Consider the following 8,097-nt stretch of genomic DNA (forward strand, 5'->3'; position numbering starts at 1 on the left):
TATTATTATCCGTCAACAAAGAACTTAACTTTAGCAATGCAGCACAGAGAGTCTGTTCTAGGATGCTTCAGAAACTTGCCGCGGTATAAACACACGCAGAGGCCACCGCGCCTTAACGCACCTCGTGCAGTGAAAATGGGAGATTTTCATCATCCAGTACGGTGGTAGATTCACTGATTCTAAAGGGAGTGTTATATTATATTAGCATTGCAGTCATTAGGATAACAGAGGTAGTAAAACCTGGTTCAGTCTGAATTAATTACGATGTATCATAATCAGTCTGTATACAGTAAACATAAACATTCATCTCAGTAAGGTCTATAGACCATTTCAAGTGCTATTCGGCGGCTTAAGGAAGTGACGTCGTTGGTCCCAGGACTTTTCCGGTTAGTGATCCAGCGCATTCAAAACAGTGGCGAGAAGCGCTTTATGAACAGTGGGATTGTGGTCATATATATACAAACATCCTGCTTAAATGTCTAAATTAAAATTAGATCCTTGTTGTTCGGTGGTTGTGTGCTCCCTCTGGGGCGGTACTAACATTCTGAGACGTGTTTAACGGTAGATTTCCGCGAAACGTACCCGTGTTGCGGCAGTGAAGGAGAAGGCTGGATAACAACAAGAAACTCTAGGATATACAGCGCACATTTCGATTCAGGCAAGTAAATATCGTTTTTAATTAATCGGTTTATTTGTATATCTTTACGTTAACTCTTCAAGTATGATGCTGCATAATTTAAAGTAGCATTTTGTCATTGTTTACATATGCATCTAGCTTTCGTGTGTAACGTTAATGAAAAAAGGCAAGTTTTTTTATTTCTGTTTTATTGCTAAGTGTTATGTGGGTTAAATTCATATTAGTCGTCTAGTTATTTTGACAGTTGACAAATGCAGTGAGTAACATGAAAGTACGTGAATGTCGTATTGTGTAACAGTTAACGGCAGTAGTTTACAAAACGTAATGTTTATGGTAAATATTATTTTCCATCACATAAGCTTTGGTAATGTTAATTCCAAGATGTACTGACGTATTAAGCAATAATAGCATTATTATTTTTTTATATTGTGCATTATATTAAATGATTGTTTTCCTACTTTTATCCTTATATAATGTAAACAAAATTTATACAGGTGATTTCTAATATCATTTGTTTCTTAGTCTAGGAAGCATTTTGATGTAAGCAGTTGTAAATATGCAGCAGGGTCACTAAATCTGACAATACAGTGTAATACTGAAATTTGTTAGCTCCCTGTAATTCCCATAGAATTGGTTAAATGTTATATACATTTTCATAATGATGGCTATCCTTTGTTTTGTTTTCTAGAAAGTATTCTAAACTGATGTAAACAATTGCAGAAATACAGAAGGGTCACCAAATCTGAGAAGGCAGTGTAAGGAGAGCCATCATCTGTAGACACCCAAGGACAGCTGCAGTGACAAACCACATCTGACCATATCAACACCAAGATGTGATTGAGAACTTGAGTGTAGTATTCAGTAATTTAGTGTAGTACTTAAAGCGACTGATGACCAGGCCAGATACAGACTGCTGCTTTTGACATTTGTTCCCCCTTTGTACTCCATTTCAGTTCAAATGTTGTTTCAGTTGTTGTTTCATTTGTTGAAGCATTTTATGTTCATACAAATATTTACATATCAATACATGTGTTGGAAATAAAAACAGTTGAAAGTGAGAGAATGCTTTTTGTTTATATACAGTACTGGTCAAAAGTTTGGACAAAGTAATTTTTTTTATGTTTTTGAAATAAGTATTTTATGTTTATTAACATGATTAATTATTTAAATGATTTCTATTATAAAAAATATGTTGTGCAAAGCTGAATTAGCATCAGCCTTTACATTACACCAGTATTCATTTTCACATGAATATATATTTTGTGTGGGCGTGAACAGTAAATACGTGCATAAAAACATATATGAATGCTTTATGTGTGTGCATTTATTAATCTGCAGATATACAGGTTTATGTAAAACACGTTAGCCAGCACTGAATTGCGACGATCTTGTTTATTTGTGATCACATGATGACTCGGAGCATTCATACCCTCCACTTGCACTGTTCCAAACAAACTTGACCAAACTAACGTTGAACACATGTTGAAATGAATTCAACACGTAATAATAGCATCGAGCGCTTAGTTTAATAGCATACATTTAGCGTTGTTTGGAACGATATGTATTGTGAAAAGTAATGTACTAATGAAAACAAATATTTAAACAGAAATACAGACTGACCACGCAATGCAAGTAAATGAATCACGAACCACCTCCGGATATCTTGGGAACAAAACATGAAGCAAGTTTACGGGGTCAAATTTCCTTCAAAAGTATTGCGCTCACAGATCGAAAAATAACAAGCGTGAATCAAAGATTTGAAAACTCATGTAAAAATATATCGCACACAAATGAAAATTAAATGCAAAGACATTCAGAAGAATAAAATACGTGGACACAAACTGAAAAATAATAAACACAAGATAAATATTTATACACTTGCAGGCACAAATCTGAAACGTGAATTCACAGTTATTCAATTCACTGTTAAAATCGTGTTTTCTGCTCACATTTTTAGTTTTCGTACGTTTACGCTCTTTGCTCACTCGCTCTCGGTTCAACAATCTGCGCTTGGTTTTCTAAATGTTGCGCTCCTGGTTTCATGTAAATGAGGGCGGGCTTTAACATCACCATTGGTTCACCAGATGTGATTGACAGCCTCTTTTCTAGCCAATCGATCGAAGCAGAGAAGTTGACGTCACTCCAATGCGTGATCTGTGTCAACTTTCATGAGATTTTACTGTAGAATTTAGCAGAAAATAAATGGCAAATTCGGTGACTATTCATACTTCTTCAGAATACTCAAGACTCTAGTAGAGAGTTTGTAGAATTTAAATTGTAGAATTTAGAAGAAAATGTATTGCAAATTCAGAATCAGAATCAGAATGAGCTTTATTGCCAGGTATGTTTGCACATACTAGGAATTTGTTTTTGTGACAGAGCTCCACAGTGCTACAGAATGACAGTGACAAGACGATACATATTATAAAAAGAACAATACAAGTATACAAGACAGACAATGTGCAAAAATAGCAAAGACATTTGAATGGAAGTAAATATGTGCTCTAAATAAATAACGGAAAAATGAATAAAGAGTGTATAGTGTTGTATGTTCCACGATCAAGTGTTCATGAGATGAATTCTGTCACTATGCATTATAATGCATTAATGTTTGCATCTATATCTCAGATTTTCTAAAAGCTAAGGGAGCAAAGTGTTTTTAAAATCAGTCAAATTATCTAGTTAATACAAAACTCTCATCAACATAAATTCATATAACATAATAAATGTTAATATTAAATAACCACAGTTCTAGTCTTTAGATAAGACCAGTAAGTTACAATACTTTATCATCAACCAGGTAAAACCTCCTGATCATGTTTTCTTCTGGATTATTTTGCTATAACAAATGTGTTTTGCAAACATATATTCAGCAACCAAAAGAACAGAAGTTATCGTTACAAAGTGAAGGATCAAGAACACAACTAAAGCAAACATTGATCACATGAATCTAAACCTCTGTTCTCAATCATAACTTAGTCAATCTGGTCAGTAGTGAATGAAGCTGGTGCTGCTGTTTGTGGAGCTGTTTAATCCTCTGCTGAGATCTTCAGAGATTTATTGTGTTTTATTTCAGTTGATTTCATCTGAGGCTGTGACTAAGTCTGTTATAGCTGTGTTTCTGTTTGTCTCTTCTTTTTTTCTGTTTCTCTTTGCTTCATTAATTCGGCTTAACATTCTCTTTAAGTTCATCTCTGCTTCAGTGTTCATTTAACACTGTATTGTGGGACCAAATACACTCTGAGCATTGTTGATAGATTTTATTAAAAAAATAGATTTTTTTTTTTTTTGTATTTGTAACCCAAGGACTTTTCCTGAATGCAGGGATGACCACAAAAGAAACAAATTAATACTTAAACTGATGTCACGTACATAAATTTATTAATACAAATAAATTTAACAATTAATATAAATCCAAAAATACATCAGAAAGCAAAAAAATTCATTCCCTCTCCAAAAAGATGATATTAATGGCCAGCCAACCCTTTATAAACTCTGATACACTTACAGCTTCTCAACACAAAGTAATTACACCCTCCACTTTCTATACATGTAAAACACCTCACTCAAAATAATCACACTCCAAATCAACCATTAATTTCACTGCAAACGTAACCCTCATGCAAATGAATACTTAAGGTGTTTAAAGCATCGCATGTATAAAGGACTACAAAGGTTGGCTGGTAACACGAGGCTGGGAAGTGATATAACAAACGAACAAATAAACAAACAAACAAACAAAGAAAAAAACGCTCAGCTAGCCAGTCTGATTCACAACATTCATCACATCTTAATTGCGCTGGAGGCATACAGCGCACACATGTCGAGACCAGCTAGCTGAGAAAAATGTAACGTAACAAACACTGGAGGAACAGCGATCAACTAAACCTAATACAAAAACAAAACACAATCAACAATATTCAAAAGGAAATTACAACACTTCATTTTTATTTTAATCCTATTAAAATAATAAAAACATTAATAAGTCCCATATTAAAAACCTCTGCAATTACCTGCAAGGCAGCAAGCAATCCTGAACTATTTTCCACAGGTATTCCAGATCAAGGAAGAATGAGCGTGACCATCGGCAAACATCAAAGAAGAATGAACGTGACCGTCGACCAACAAATCCACGATGTTTACATCTACCTTAAAAACATAACACTCTTATTTAATAAAACCCGTCTTTGTTAGCAAAACAACCAATGTTTATTTAGCATACCTGCTCACCCAGACCATATACATAATTAGACACAGAGGTACTACCAGACAGCACAACGTTTGCATCTGCATTAAAAACAATACCGTAGGTTAATAAAAAAAGCTTTGTGAACATGAAGCTAAACAATATTTACTTAGCCTACCTGCTAACCGAGACCATGTTCGTGCACAGCCAAACAAGGACGTGCCACCCGACAGCACGCGTCCACACAACAGATCGGACCCCGTCTGCAGGCCTACTTTCAGATGCCTGCTTAAAAGATGTACACTACCTGCATAGCCACACCCCCCATTATTAGCCACGACCCCGGCTACATATTGCATACAAAATGCAAATGCAATACAAAAATTAACTGAGATTGTCCAGCATTTTCCTGACGGGAATCATCCATCACACATTGGAATGACGTCAACTTCTCCGCTTCGATCGATTGGCTAGAGAAGGAGGCTGTCAATCACATCTGGTGAACCAATGGTGACGTTAAAGCCCGCCCTCATTTACATGAAACCAGAGTATGTGAGCGGAGTGGAGCGGCAACAATTTCCCCTCCGCGCTCAGTGCATTTAATAATCGCTCCTCTCCAGCTCCACTCCGGGTTCACAATTTTCCGCTCCCGCTCCACTCCTCGCTCACTGATATCAGAAACACCGCTCCGCCTTCGCTCCGCGTCAAAACATTCAGAAATAGCCTTATGTTTTAAATATAACGGTCCTGTTCATAACACATATTAAAACAACAGGAGAGTTTGAAATATTGTGCAAACTTTGTACCTACCACATACCAAGCTAATAACATTGTCAGCATTAAAAGAGTATAACTACTGCTTTATGCAGTGCAAAGTTTGTAATGAAAATAACTACATTTTCGTCAGTTATTTTACATATGGATCGCTGCATTTCTTACAGATTTCTGATAATTCGAAATCGGATACCATTACATTTGTTTTAATGCATTATTGTCACAGCGATTGCGTGTGAATAAGTGCTGCACATGTTTAAATGAGGCTTTCACCTGAATATATTCAGTATCTAGAAGGAACAAACTAAATCCTTGTAAACTATAATTTACCGCTCATGTCCATTCACATTATTTCTGATTTGAGTGATCCATCTCTATCAAGCTAAATATGTTTAACATGTGAATGCCTGCTTATTATGCAGTTATATTACGGACCGTTGGCATGAATTGTACTTATGATGGAGCGATGGTGGAGCGCACTTGGAGCGAGTGAAAACCACGACGCTCCGACTTTTCAAAAATCCGCTCCTCCCTCCATTCAAAATCACACCGCTCCACTCCGCGCTCCGCTCGCACTCCGCTCCGCTCACATACTCTGCATGAAACCAGGAGCGCAACATTTAGAAAACCAAGCGCAGATTGTTGAACCGAGAGCGAGTGAGCAAAGAGCGTAAACGTACGAAAACTAAAAATGTGAGCAGAAAACACGATTTTAACAGTGAATTGAATAACTGTGAATTCACGTTTCAGATTTGTGCCTGCAAGTGTATAAATATTTATCTTGTGCTTATTATTTTTCAGTTTGTGTCCACGTATTTTTATTCTTCTGAATGTCTTTGCATTTAATTTTCATTTGTGTGCGATATATTTTTACATGCGTTTTCAAATCTTTGATTCACGCTTGTTATTTTTCGATCTGTGAGCGCAATACTTTTGAAGGAAATTTGACCCCATACAAGTTGCACTGCTTGCTTCAGACTGATGACATCCATTGTACGAATAAATGTTCACAATATTTCCGTTCATGTGATATGCTTTTAGCAATCTCCCGTGTACACGCACGCAGCATCGATTAGTTAATGAGCAGCTTTTTTTTTTACCTTAACTAGCTTTTTCGCTAGATTTTAAAAGAATGTGTTCGTATTGACAGATCGGAGAAATAGCGCTACCGGAAATGTTTCAGGACCGGACATGCGCAGTAACGTTCCAACGCCCTTGTTATTGTTTACATCCTTGAAATGGTCTATAGGCGTTAATTAGAATTACGATGCGATCAGATGGCGCTAAACATACGCACGTGAATTACACGCGCGTCACTTCTCCGCATTCAATATGAACTTAACTACAACATCACCTGATGACAACCTTCAGACATACAGCGGTAACATTATCGCAATATGACGGGTAAAGAAAGATTCATTCATTTACATTCTGGCACGCACATTTACAGCTCACTCACTGACGATAGCAGAGAATGAAACCGAAAGTAACTTGAACAACTCCGGCAGAACTATAGTCAACGCTCTGTACACGCACAACTTAATCATATGCCAAAAGAAAGTCTACCTTTACAAAACGAATAAGGAATTTAGTACAGAGATAATTAATTAAATTAGCACGATAGTATCGTGTATCGGCGATCTCTCAGGCTGACGATAGGGCGATTTGAAAATTGAGCATATCGCCCAACACTAGTCTCTAGAACTACTGCAGTCAATCAAACCGTTTGTTAAATGATTGAGAAAATGTAAAATACCTACTATTTGCCAAAAAACCACTGCAGTGCAATTCATTAGACTCTCTAGGTCAAAAATTATCAAAAAAATGTAGAAATTTATCCTTTGGGAAGCTATAATGGGGTCATTTATCAAAGGGGCCTGTCCAAGTATACACAAAAGCCTATAAAGCCTAAATAAAAACTCAAAACTTTACAAAACCTGGTGAGCATGCAAAGGTCTAGAGAGCTAAAACTTGCAGCTGGCGCTATAATGTGTTTTTTTTTAAATCATTGATTTGGGCTGTTACAGACTTGCTAAATAATATGTAATATCTTTTTTTTTTTAATGTCTTAAAGCGCCTGAACCTAGGTAATCACTGCTTGCAGCTATATATTTTTAAAATTATTTTTGAAACCTTTTTATTTTTATAATTTTTAATTTTTTTCATTTTTATTGCAGTTATAAATTTTGTAATTTTGTGTGGTATATTTTTGTAATTTGTCAACAGTAACAGTGTTTGCTTTTATGGTTTTAGTTCAGTCAAAATAACCCTGCTTACCATGGAACTCTATGGGCATTTATTTTTTTTTATCACTGCGATACTATTATGTTTTATTCATATTTTGAATATTTTAATATTTTCTATTTTAATTTTAATTTTGATGAAGGTTTTATTTTTAACATTATTTAACATGTAGCTTTATTTCCATTTGAGTTATTTCATTACAAGTTAAAGTTAATGAAAATAAGAAATGTTGACTTAAAAACTAGCTAAAATGAAG

This window comes from Garra rufa, chromosome 10 (assembly GCF_049309525.1).
Source record: "Garra rufa chromosome 10, GarRuf1.0, whole genome shotgun sequence".
In the NCBI taxonomy this organism is placed as follows: domain Eukaryota; kingdom Metazoa; phylum Chordata; class Actinopteri; order Cypriniformes; family Cyprinidae; genus Garra; species Garra rufa.